Genomic DNA, 13,926 nt, shown 5'->3' on the forward strand with positions numbered 1-13,926 from the left:
TTTACAAAGTGGCAATCTGATTCCCTAGCCCTTGGTTAGCTGTTGACAGACAGTGGCTGTTCAGAAGCAGCCCTGAGAGACAGTGAGCGCCATTGTGTCGCCACTGTGCACCAAGCACACATGGTGAGGAGACTACAGCAACATGCTTTGGTCTTGAAGCCCGATACAAGCCGATCGTAGTTCAGTTATTTGTTCCTGGAGGGAGATGTATAACTAAACATGAATAACATAGAAAGTTAATAAATAATATAGAAACCAGTAATGGCATAAGAGTAATTTAAACACATTTTCTCACTAACACTGCATTTTATTAGAACAACAATTCTGAAAAGACTTTCTTACAAACAGTACATTGTGCAAATTAAGAGTTTGGCTTTAAAGAATAAAGAGGCTTCAAAGAACAGCCTCTACACCTCTGCTACCTCTCTCTTATAAGGTGCTGGAATGTGTCAGCGGTATAGTATCTGGTTCTGGGGGCTAAAAAGTATAGTCTCTCTCTAGAACAGTGGTTCTCAACTTTCCTATTGCTACTACCCTTTAATACAGTTCTTCATGTGCTGGTGACCCTCAACCACAAAATGTATTTTCATTGCTACTTCATGACTGTAGTTTTCCTACAGTTATGAATTGTAATACAAATAACTGATACGCAGGATATCTGATATGCAACCCCCCAAACTGGTCACAATCCATAGGTTGAGAACCACTGTGTGCTAACCCCATTCAAAGGCTTTCTGTTGCCATCTCCTAGAGCTGGTGTCAGCCTGCTTCACAGGGAGAGCTTTCCAATGTCCTCAAGGAGTCCCAAGGGGAGCTTTCTGTGCATAGCCTTGGCTGTGAGAGCCTAACCAGGAGACCAAAGGGTGAACTGGATGTATGCTCCCAAGCTTTCCTGAAATGTGTCAGAATTCCCAAAATTCCAGGCTTCTCCTGGGGAACAGAGAGTGTGCTCTTCTCTGAGGGGCTGGGCCAGGTTGTAAAAGAAAATACAAAACTTCATCCAGAGCTCTGGTGGTTCAGCCCTTCTCAGCTTGCCTCTGACACGGGCTTCCCTTCCTTTTACCTGTCAGTAAAGAGCAGTGTCTAGAGGGCTTCGTGAGCAGAGGTGCCCTAGGAGGAAGACAGAGGTGTAAATTGTAATCTGCTAAAATGAGAGGAAGGAGACGATTTGGGGCCAGTGGTGGGGTTGGGGCACAGGGCATGTATTCCAGAAAGAGAAAGACTATGAACTAAAGGAAAGAGAATGACACAGAATTGACAGGAGCCTGCAAACAATGTAGTTTAGGGTATGAACCCAGAGGTGTCCTTTCCGCCAAGAGTGACCAAGTTCCAGGAAAGAAAGGCACGTTATCATTTCCCTGGGCAAAGGGTAGAGTTACACAAAGCTGACACCACTGAGGCAAGTGGACATCAGCAAACACAACGCTCCCCTGTTCTGGGCCTCACCCGGACCCACGAGCTAAGCCTAAGGAGCCAAATACTCCTGTGGTTCACTGATGGGAACTACTACATATGGCACAATGAACAGGATCTTCTTGAACAAAGAAAACACAGTTCTCAAGTTCCAGGACCAAATACAAATGACCATCACTCAGGAAGATGAAATCAGGCAACCCCAAACACCATGCTTTAAAGAGGTCACGGTACGATGAAATAAAAGGAAATCACAAATGAAGTTAGTGATCTGTTACTATATTCCAAAAGGATTTGCCTAATAAACATGTAAGTTTGACCCAACTACTAAGAGTCCAACATAATTTAGCTAACAAACTGCTAAATTCAACTTGCCTGACACAATCTTTAATCCGTGCTGGGTTTTTTTCTTGGAACTTCTGTTCACAGTCCCAAAGGGGTTTGTTTATCAGCACTGGCCTCTCCAGAAAGACAAACCTCAGTCCCCATGTTACCCTTTGAAGGCCGAGGAGGCCTCTGCTTCCCATAGCTTTCACTGAGACACTTACGAGCTGAAGTAAGTGTCAGCACCACTTCTTGCTGCAATGACCTCAGGAACAAGCCCAGAAGCAGGCTGAATTGCTTTTAAATCCCCACACACAGGAGTACCCAAATGGCCTTCTTCCATTCACTGGAACAGAATTTCTTGTGGGCAAGAGTCACACTGCCTCTGTGCTCAAAATGCAATGGACTCTGGTCAGCACCTGCTGAATGCCTACCAGTGACTCTTTGCTTCCAAGTTATATTAAACTAAACCACGTTTCTCAGTTCACTGGTGAAACTACCTGAATTTCAAAAAACATATTTTTATGTGACTGTCCTTTCAGGTCCCTGTAACAACATCTCTCTCTTTTCTGGTCTAGCAAAAATGATGGAAATAACTCACAGTGATAGAGAAATTACCTACCTAATCGTATTTGGTCTTAATTACTTTTAGTCAAACTATTATATGTGTACCATGTAAATTTTAAATTTAGGTAATTAATTACCTCCATATTATATCTGAATATTAATGTCTACTATTTTATAGTTTTTCTTACCAAAAAATAAGGTTTAAAACAGTTAATTCTTTTGATTTTCTACCCTGACTCTTATCTCTTACAGTCTAAGTGGCTTTCCCTTATAATTAGTGACATTATCCCTCTTGCCAGAAAGTACCATGAACACAGATTATATCATATCCAAATAGCCTGTATATAGTCCAACAACTTAATAACAGTCTTAGAAGCAAATCTAAGAGCCTGGCCCTTTGAAGCTGAGTTCTTTTAAGACTCGGAAAAGAATAGGTACTTACCGGAAATTAAAAAGAACAATGAGGACCTGGGAATTTAAAGTACTTTTGAAATACTTTGAAGTAACATCTTCAAAAGAAAATTCCACATAAATTATCAAACCAAGCTACCATAACAAACTGTGCCAACACACACACACACACACACACACACACACACACACACAACTGTGTTCCTAAAAGAGGCAAAAATAGCAAACAAATAAGAATGTAAGATCGACTAACACTTCCAGTGTGTCCCCGACGATGTTAAAATCAATGGCTGAGAAGGTTCTCTCAGGGCCAGAGCACATGTTTACAGGTTCAGTCCTGGGCACTGCCCTTTCTGCAAGTCCCACCCCATAGAAGCGTTTGTGTTTTGTGTAAAATTCAGTTCCAAGGCAGATTAGGAAAATCTCTGAAACCAGAATCGACTAGGTTCCTCAAGTAGCGCTTGGGGTATGTCTTTATCTACTCCTGCTGGGGTTCTGCTCTACCCTCAGGCCCAGATGTCGCCCAGCTGCCATTTCTGCACTGCCTGACACAACCCCATGCACAGACACAGCTGACTGAACCTCAAAAGACTCTTGGCTCAAAAAGAGTCACTTATGAACTGGCCAAGAGCTATAGTTTGTATTTATTACATAAAGGATGGGTTCCGCCAGTGAGACTCTCTGCCTCAATACAAGCAAGTCTACAAGAAGCTAGAGGCATGGTGAAAGGTCAGGAGAAACAGTTAATGTTATGAGTCAAGTGCACACAATAATCAACTGGCCCCAGTTTGTTCTTGGCCTGGGATTCTCAGATCTGCATCCTTACATCCTAATCTTTCTGAGGTAAAGCACAACATGTCATTTGCAATTAAGAAAATACCTAAAATACACATAGCTCATAATGTTAAATTTTTATCAAAAGATTTACTATTGCCGCATTAGCTGCAGCTGTTGTCTTTCAGACTAATTGGAAGAAACACCTTACACTGCTTAGGTCAAGTTTTTAAAGAAATGTAGCTTTCTAATTTTCAGTGTCTCTCCTTTGTGCACCAGATTACTAGCTTATAAAATGAAGATGGTGTATGTGAAGGGCTCAAAATTCAGTTGACTATCTTACAGTCTCCATAAGGCTGGGCTCTGATACATCAATCCTCTTGCCAAACAAAGGGACATGGTGTTTATACAACTGGAAAGCATCCTCTATTCTGTAACTGCCACATGGTAATATTATTGTCCTTCTAACTTCATAGTTACAACCAAAAGATTTGCCTATACCAACTCTTAAAATGACCCAGTTCAGAGACCATCTCATTTTAGTTACTTGTAGTAGATAAATTAGAATTTTTTATAGTATTTAATTTTTCCACTTAGGCTATAGTATCCTGAGTGCCCCCTCCCATGACATCTCTTCAACTAGTAAGTTCATAGAACCTTAGCTGATTATTAGCTGATTAATACCTGAGTCAGAACGGTGGTGCTCAGCCTTGGCTATGGCACTTTCACCACTCTGCTTGGTGGGATAAAGGGCACAATCACAACACGAGACAACAGAATCTTACAGATCTATCCTGGACACTCTTCTTGTCCAGGCTTCAATGCAAATGAAAAGAGCAGCTAGATCAGACCCTAAATCTATAATTATTCAATGAATGAAATTATTCAAAAACATTTTTAACCGATGTCAGGAACAATTGTCTAAGCCTTGAATGTTGCACTAGATGTTAAGCAGAGCAGCCTCTGGGATTGGCTGAATTAGTAAGACTGTGTGCGGGATTGGCTGAATTAGTAAGACTGTGTGCTTCACTGATGATGGCTCTAAGTGATTCTTTCTCACAGAGCTACAAATAATTTTTGTCTGCTAGAGATGCCTGGAAGAAAAATAACCCCAAACATAAGAGGGTGTTTTGTTCTCCAGTTCCACAGAGTCTCAGAATTCCACATTACCTAGGCTGAATACAATTGAAACAGACTCTCAGAAGTGGCTTTACTGAAAAAGCAGTGACTCCACTTGAGTCCACAAGTACCTAAACCGAGGACGGAAGCTTGACCTCTGGGCCTCCATTGTGTGTCTGGCGTCTTCTTTACTAGCTGAAAAGCTAAAGACAGACCATCACAGTCCTTAACCTTTCCTTTAGTCCTCTGGGATCCTGGAAAGCAGAACCTTGAACGATAGGCACCATCTTACTCCAGAGAAGAGCAATTACCCCGACAGTGAGGCCTCCATCAAGGGCCGGGCCCTGGAGCAGATTGGTCACCATGTAGAAAACAGACGGGGCCTTCATACAAAGACGGCAGCAAGCACATCTTCACACCACCTTGCAGAACCAGAGCTCAGACAGTCACCAAGCAGACCACATCCTGACCAGAGCGGCGCATTTATGCATACCTGTTACCCCGGGCTCCACTTCTTCCTCCACTTAAAACCAAAGCTCACATCAGTACTCTTAAAACTCAAGAGTTACTGGACCCCTTTATTTGCTTCTCTTTCCAACTTGATCACAGTAAATGAATCTTTCTCTGTGTGTCACAGTCATTTATACCTTGTATTTTGTTTTTATTTTTTTGTATTTTCAAGACAGGGTATCTCTGTGTAGTCCTGGCTGTTCTGGAATTCACTCTGTAGACCAGGCTGGCCTCAAACTCAGAAACCCACCTGCCTCTGCCTCCCAAGTGCTGGGATTAAAGGCGTGCACCACTACCGCCTGGCCATTTATATCTTTATTAAATTTCATTTATCATGTCATTTAAATGTCATGACCAAGGCAACTCATAAAAAGAAGGCATTTAATTTGGAGCTTGTTTATAAGTTTCAGAGGCTTAGTCATTTTCACCATGGCAGAGAACATGGCAGCAGGCAGCTGTAGTGCTCAGGAAGTGACTGACAAACTATATACTGATCAGCAGAGGCCTGGCATTGGCTTCTGAAACTTACTCCAGCAAGGCTACACCTCTTCAAATGAGGCCACACCTCCTCCAGCAAGGCCACACCTCTTCAAATGAGGCCACACCTCCTCCAGCAAGGCTACACCTCTTCAAATGAGGCCACACCTCCTCCAGCAAGGCCACACCTTCTAATCCTTGTAATCCTTTCAAATAGGGCCACTCTCTGGTGACCAAGCACTCAAATATAGGAGCCTATGGGGGCCATTTTTATTCAAACCACGTGGTGCATTTTAAAATATACTTTATTATAACATCTAGAAAATTATTTGCTACAGTTCTTAGCAAGTGGTCAACTACAATCCATCAGATTATAAATAAGTGGCCTATGCTATTTGAAAGCCTGATCCTGTAATTCTGCTGGAGTGAGAGGATGGTAACAAATGCCACTGGCATAAACAGTTAAACTACATTCTTAATCTTACATACATCCATAGGCAACACTGAAGTCCACTCTGTACCAATTGCAGAGCTGTGTTTGAGTGCATACACTGCTAATGCTGTTTGGTTTTTTTAATAAACAACAATTATCTCAGTTTCTAGAGATAAAGGTATGTGTGTGTTTGTGAGTGTGCAGGGGTTTTTGTATGTGTGTGTGTGTGTGTGTGTGTGTGTGTGTGTGTGTGTGTGTCTAATTTCCACAAGCACACATGGCAGCCAGAGGTTTATGTCAAGCTCCTTCCCCTATGAGTCTCTACCTTCCTTTTGGAGATAGCGATTCTCACTAAACCTGGATTCCAAATATTGGTGCTTACAATCCAAACTCAGGTCCTCATGCTTGAACAGCAGGCACTTTACTGACCAGTCCTTCTCCCCAGCCCCTGATAATGCTTCTTGGTGGATACAATACAAACAAAATCCTAACAAATACACAGAGAAGATGGGTGTGTAAATGAAATCCTGTAATACACAAATAGAAGATAATGTACAAACAAGTGTTATGATGTATTAAATAGCTAAAATACAGTCAGGCTTATATAATAAAATGTTAGCTAGAACCCATAATTAAGAAAAGGGGCATAATCGTATCTTATACATTAAATGACTATATATCTAAGGTAGCAAAGAGGAGACTGATAGGAAAATGTCAAGACTACCCTCTTCCCCTCTCCCTTCTCCTTCCCCTTCTTCTTTCCCTTCCCCTCCTCCTCTCCCTCTTCTCCTTCCCCAGAAAGCCTCACAGCCAGCATGAGAGGTAAAAATGGAAGTTAGTACCATCTTTGCAGGCACTGGATCAAAATCTTCTAGAGACTGACCTTGCAGTTTATTCTTCAATTATCACAACGAAGCTTTAGGCATACCTACTCAGAAACTCCCTAGCAAGGTACCATCGAAGCATCTGTGACTTTCATGCTAAGAGTGAGTTCTACTGGCTGATGAGCAGAGCTCAGGGCTAGGACCTGGAGGAGGACCAGGGATAAGCACAAGGATAGCTTCTGTTGGTGGAGGATGCAAAGCACATCTAGGGCCTCTTTCACAGGGATGTGCTCTCATCCTCAGGACTTCATGGTGAAAGGGCGCCATTCACTTCCTTCCACTGAAGAAAGAGGCCTGCATGACCGACAACCCTGGTTTCTCCAACTCGTATCCTAAGCTCCTACAGGCAAACACTTGCAGATCTTGCCAAACTTCGAGCTCCTCAAAATTTGAATTTGTGATTCTCTGCCTATACCTTGGTAAGCCTTATAAAAGAGCTATAACAGGCACAGAAAGGGAAATGGGGCTGAGCAATCCTTCTTCACACGAACAGAAGTAGGAAGTAGCCCTATTATTCATTTTCTAAGTCAGAAAATGCATTAATTGAAATACCCAATCCAAGAGTTTGATATAAGTCAATGTGACCCACAAAATGCATTTATTTAAGGATTTATACAGCAAAATCAAAGATTTCTACAAGTAGTGAGTATCCTGAGATTTAAAATAGGGATTGGTCTAATTTATAAAAGAATGTAATTTAAAAATAACTTTTCTAGGAACAACTTATTCAATCAAACAATTTTAAGGCTCACGCATAGATAAATTGCCCTTGTAGCTTACTCTTAGGTTTGGGGAACTAAGGGTTTCATGTTCCTCCTAAATATGTGCAGAAACCACTTTCATCACAGAGGTCCCCTCCTCTTCCGCATCTCTAGGTCTCTGGATGTCAATCACTTGCCACTCAAATCCATTCCTCAGCTGTAGTCACCTTGGTTTCTTTACTTCCAAGAGTCTCTGAGCCTCGGCTAATAGACACTATAAATCTCCAATGTTCAAAACAACCATGAAATGAATGTCCTAGAGAAAATTATTCATTTAGCTGGGCTCCTGGGTTCTTTCCACTGAATGCACCTCAGTCTAAAAATAAATGTCTATCCAGGAGGTCAGAGTGGCAGAGTCCGAGAGGCCCTCATCAGCAAGCAGAATCTGAAGGTATAGGAACTACCCGAGAGGGGTTAAGGATTGAACCCAGGGCCTGGTGCATGCTGGGAGGCATTCTGTGACTGAGTCATACATCCTCAGCCCCCAATATTACTTTATTTACTCAATCATTGCCACAAGGTCAGAAGTCTGTGTGACTAAAGCAGCAATAACCTTGGTCCCTTAGGAGACTCAGGTTAAAGAAAAACTCCAGGCAGGCTTGTTTCTATAAGAATATATTGGACACATAGACACATAATTGTCTAGATAGCAAAATTATCTGAGCTGGGTTTTTCTTTCAGTTTTCCTGAGATGTATTAGACTTGTTGACACTCAGGCACAGGGAAAGTCTGTTTACTAGAAGTAACTTCTAGCCTTGTCCCTGTAAAGTCTTCTCCAAAGTTGTCCAGTGTCCAATTAGGGTTTACTGCTGTGAACAGACACCATGACCACAGCAATTCTTATAAGAGAAACATTAATTAGGGCTGGCTTACAGGTTCAGAGGTTCAGTCCATTCTCATCTTGCTTGAGAAGCAAGGCAGCATGCAGGCAGACGCGGGTGTTGGACAGGTAGCTGAGAGGTCTACATCTGAATCCTCATGTAGTAAGAAGAAAGAGTGACACTGGACCTGGCCTGAGCACTGGAAACCTCCAAGCCTACCCCTTGTGACACACTTCCTCCAGCAAGGCCACACCTACTCAAACAAGGCCACGCCTCCTACTGTGCAACTTCCTAGGAGGCCATTTTCATTCACACCATCATATCCAGTTACCCATGTGAATCTCACACAAGCAAGTAATCATTTAAATTTATCTTCTACTGAGGATATAGAAATGATACCAAGACTGAACAATAGGCAAAGCCTATACCGAGTCCTCTATGTAACCCACAGCTATAGCTGCTACACAGGGGGAATTTAACTAACTCAGCAGCAAGTGCAGTCTCAGATGATGTTCTGTTCTTCACACACAATTCTAGGAACCTTTGGGATTAGGTTATATAAGATAATTCAATTTGCCTTTTAATCCACCTAAATCCTGAGGATGCCTAATTCTCAAACACTTGCATAGGGGAAAACAGAAACAAATGTCACGTAAGTAACCAGTTTGAAAACCAATTAACATTTTCTAAAATAGCCACAAACATGCTATTCAGTGCACTAACCAGGTAACGGTCCTGGTAGGAGCAAGAGATACCTGTGCCTCCCTTTGGGATACCCAACTACTGAACCAATGGACCCCCCAAAACAGTTTTCTCCTCACATCTCATTCAAAGATAAGGAAAAAGCTGAGGCCCTGATGCTAAGCAGAGCAGGGAGCTTATTCCACGGAGAGAGATGTCACAGAGCTCTGACAACTTGGCAGACCACCTTGCAGAAGGGACTGGTGCTCATACAGTGGGCATGGGCCAAAGCATTCCCTTACCTGGGCTACTTCTTACAAAGCACACCTCTTGCCCCCATCTGAACTTAAGCTTCAGGTAAGGACCCTAAAAATGGCCTTAGGGGAGAAGAGAAGAGACCTCATTATTCCTCTTGCTACTGCAGTCACAGTCAACCAGTTACCCTTATTGTATCTTTAACTGGACGACTGAGGACAGGGGCCAAACATGGCCGACAAGTAGAGTATCAGGGCCCACGTTCAAGCGGTGTTAAGAAACCCAAATGTCTCCCTCTGGAAGACCAAAATTACTCTTTAGAAAACAAATGCTGATCAAAAAGAGTTGCCTGAAGCAATTGGGCTGTAGGTGGGTGTCCAAGCCTCCAGCTCAGAGGTATGAGCTGAGTCCTCGGCCCTCTGCCAATCTGGGTCTTACCTTTGCTCAGAGTCTTGGGTGTTCAACTGAAAGGGCTGGGTAAAAAGCTACCTCACTGGGGATTCTGGATTAAAATGATCTGCATTTACAATCAGTCTATTTCAAGTTATGAGCACCAGTGGGGTTTGATTACTACTGATTAAAAGATTGCTGCTGAAGGCAATGGGAGTGTGAGCTGATGGGACAAGCTTTGAAAAGAAGCAAGGTAAACTTGACTTTCTAAGAGAAGCCATGGGAACTCTGTGGGGCATTCCTAGGGGGCACAGTCAGTAGTATCCCCATGAGAATTTAGTGGGCTGGGTTCAGGGAAGCTAATCATCCCCATATGTATAGGACAGATGTGCCTGTGAGGAACAAGGAGGAATCTGGTTAGTGAACCATATGGTTTCTTGTTAGTGGTATACCCTTTAATGACCTACAATTAAGATATTTAACTCTGAGCCTCAAGATCCTGAAAAATAAATAGTGTGAATAATATTACAGACCTAAAACAAAGTCTTATTGCAATAAATGCATGATGATACAGAGTGGGGTTCAGAGCAAAACTTAGCTCTCAGCCCAAGTGTCATGGATCTTGCTGGACTCTTGTTTAACTTCATCAGTTCCCAAATCCATAAAGCCCAGCTTAAAACATTGAGCTATACAGAAGCGTGGCTCCCAACATAGCAGCTACATTTAGCCTAAGCACAGGGCTAATTATCAGTGGGAGCTTCTTCACTACAGTCTCTCCAAATCACAGTAAAGAGCCTGGACACTTCAGATGACTACATCCATCTCAGAGTGCGTCTGACAAGAACAATTAGTATAACAGGTGTAGAGTTTAGCTATTGGTGATACTGACATTTTAGCAAACTGTCTTTCCAAAGGAATCTGCAAGCTGTTAGGAGGAAAAACAAAGCATACAAAGAGCACACTACAAGACAGGATTCCAGAGGTGTCCTATGATACAATGTATATGCTAAAGGATTGCAAGACAAGGCCCAGGTTGTTCGTGTACAGGCAGTTCCATTGGCCTGCCCTCAGGAACCTAGCAGCTGTTTACATCCTGACCTATGGCCACCAAATGTGCCAGGTTTGTTAACTGTTCCTGGCATTCTTTCTCCCACTTTCAGTTCTCACCCCTCTCTCCCCGCCTCTCTCTCCCTCTCTGCCCCCTCTCTCAGCCTTTAAGGCTCTGCTGATGTCTCTACCCCTTCTCCAGATCCTCATTTATCTCCCCTCTCCCCCAAAGCCCCCCACCAAACCCCTTTTACACCAGATCTGTTACATGGAGTAATTTTTCAGAGCTGTACCTTGGCTCAGGCCACCAAAGGTCCCATACCCCACCATGATAAGTGGGCCTCGGAGAGGCAGAGCCCCCGGGATTGTTTGTTCTGAGAACTTCATGTTATTGTGGAGCTTGTATCTGCTCATCCCTCATAATCTACGAGCTGTGTGAAAACTCTAAGGGGGGGTTTCCAGATCTCACTGGGGGGAGTCATTGGCTCTTAACAATATTACTGATTGATCTTTTTCAAGCATAGCCACTGGAGCAGAATGCTGGTTTAATCACCACCCTCAAAACAAACTTAGAGATGTAGATTGTTAGTTTGTAAAGTAGATTGTAAAGTTAGGTTAAGATGTTTTTGTTCGTGGCTTTCACACTGAAAATCTTGGAGAACAATTTAAAGTTCAGAAAAGCACACTCCTGATAGATAGCTCAGGCAGCGATTTTTTTTTTTTTTTTTTTTTTTTTTGAGGTCAAGGAACAAGAACAACTGACATGCCTCTCTTGCTAAAACTGGGCTGCGAATCAAGGTGATGATTAATTTCTTGTACCCATTTTTGCCCTCAGCTTCCTGATATGATTTAATAAAAAACTGTTAATGAGGAGATGTGCACCCTGAGGAGTCAAAGCAAAACTGACTGATTGTTATCTAAAAGTTTAGATTTGTGATTCTTTTAACGTTTTTTATACGATTACTTAATTTTAGCCACAAATTGCAGCCTGCCAGTAAGAGACCTAGCTAAGAAAAAAACTACCTTGCTTCCTTACACTCTGTTAATCTATAACAAGTTATTTAAAACATGAATGTACATGGGACCTTGGAAATAATTTTTTTTTCACCTGGAATAAGTAATGTTTAATCATGTAAGGTTACTAGGAATATGCTGGGGTTTTTTTTCTGTATACTTACTGTAATTTTTCACTTAAAGAAAAATAGAATGTAATCACATTGTAATTTTTACATCTCTTGAAAGACCCTGCCCGATATATAAGCTGTGTAGAGGAAATAAAGTTGGAGCCTTGCTTCATCCAGAAAGTAAGTGCAGGTGTGAACCTGCTGTACACTGTCACCAACCCCAGATCCTGTCCTTGGATTGCTGAACACACTGTGGGAGATGGTCTCCAACCAACAGGAGCTGACATGGAACTCAACGGCCGAGCAACTGAAATACACAGCCAAGGCCCCACTGTCCCACGGCCCTGCATTCTATTCCTAGTGCTACCTACGTGATTATTATTATTTTTTAAAGAAAGAAATGAAAAAAAAGTAAAAGCCTGAGCAGAGATCACAGGGATAAAAGCATCCCAGCTCCCTCTGTCCTCCTGCCTCTGGTGGAAAGTCCCTACTGGTATCAGAGTGAGGCCTGGAGTTCTCACCAAACCTCTCCAGGTTTTATCTGAAGTGTCAGGAGGGAGGGCAACTCTGGCTCCTCTCACACCTGTCCCCACAAGGTGGGAGGTCTCTGTGAGATGTCCCCAATGCTCCTTTGGTGAACTGCTCACAGACACATCTGTCTAAGGACCCATCTTCACTAGGGTGTGCAGTCCACTTGTTACTTAGTTGCTGGCACTTTGCACGACAGTTCCAATACTTGTGGACTAAAAAGAAAGTGAAGACCCATCCTTTAAAGCAGTGTGATCCACACAGCCCAAGCCCTGTTACAGCTGGGAGTGACTCCAGGCCTGCTCAGTTCTATCTTAGTGAACATCCATCCCCGCAGAGCTGGATGGAACCTGTAAAATTCAGTATGATAAGCCAAAAGGGAAAGTCTATGTTAAGTCACAGAGCCTTCAACTGGCAAGACCAGATAACTGCAACCAGAAACCTTTTAGTTTCGAGTTTTACTGGTAACCTTAGTGTCTGCTTACCTGTGTGAGGGTGAGCCACAGGTATGTCTGCTTTTGGCCTCTAGCTGGGAAAGCTGCTGCTAAGCATACTCAGAGTGAAATTACCCCAATAACAACTTTCAGGGAAGTCAGTTTCTGAGAGAAATCGACTCACTCTGCACTGAACAAGATGACAATGCAGACTCCAAAGACAGGGTTCTCTAGATGAACACATACATCCTAGAGGGGGTGGGGGGCTGCAAGCCTTTAATTCCAGCACTGGAGAAGCAGAGCCAGTGGGATCTCTATGAGTTTGAGGCCAGCCTGGTCTACAAGGTGAGTTCTAGGCCAGCCAGGGCTATATACTAATTCCCTGTGTCAAAATAAACAAAACCTCAGTATACTCTACAGCACATTAATTTGACTGTCTTATAAGGTAGGAACCAAGATGTCTAACAATGCCACCCTGGAAGTGCAGAGGAGGGAACACAGTAGCTGCTCAGTCCCCAGTGTAGATAGCCTCATAAATCTCAAGATGGTACTGAGAGCCTGGCAGCTCCCTGCAGAGCTGTTGGTATTTAGCTCTTGTCAGAAGGTTGCAGAAGGAGGGTCTGATGCTGGCTGGGAAGTCATGGGGTGTTGCCAAGTGGCATCATCTCCATCTCTACTCCCTTGTTCCTAGGTACCATATATTAGATCTGAGTAAGAGTGCATAGAGATCTTGGAGATCCCTGGTCCAGCCCTGTAAGGTACTGCTCTCTCATTAGCTATGCAACTAATCTTCAAAAGGGCATGCCACTATTCTACCAAGCGAGATGCTTCAGGATGATGGGGTCAAGGTTAAGACCAGTGAGTTCCAGCCGGGTGGTGGTAGTGCACGCCTTTAATCCCAGCAATTGGGAGGCAGAGGCAGGCGGATTTCTGAGTTCGAGGCCATCCTGGTCTACAGAGTGAGTTCCAGGAC

General features: G+C 43.1%; 1 protein-coding gene across 7 annotated transcripts in view; it reads right to left on the bottom strand.

Moving 5' to 3' along the window:
• Positions 1 to 13,926, bottom strand: part of Sgms1 (sphingomyelin synthase 1) — a 266,886-nt gene that overhangs the window by 126,008 nt on the left and 126,952 nt on the right. The window contains exon 1 of one of the 7 annotated variants that reach the window (XM_031390096.1): positions 8,547 to 8,701. The exons of the other annotated variants lie outside the window; for them this stretch is intronic. The gene's annotated coding sequence lies outside the window, so the exon portion shown is untranslated. Of the gene's footprint in view, positions 1 to 8,546; positions 8,702 to 13,926 lie in introns of those variants that run through there. 7 annotated transcript variants of the gene reach the window in all.

Source organism: Mastomys coucha, unplaced genomic scaffold (assembly GCF_008632895.1).
Source record: "Mastomys coucha isolate ucsf_1 unplaced genomic scaffold, UCSF_Mcou_1 pScaffold21, whole genome shotgun sequence".
Taxonomy (NCBI): Eukaryota; Metazoa; Chordata; class Mammalia; order Rodentia; family Muridae; genus Mastomys; species Mastomys coucha.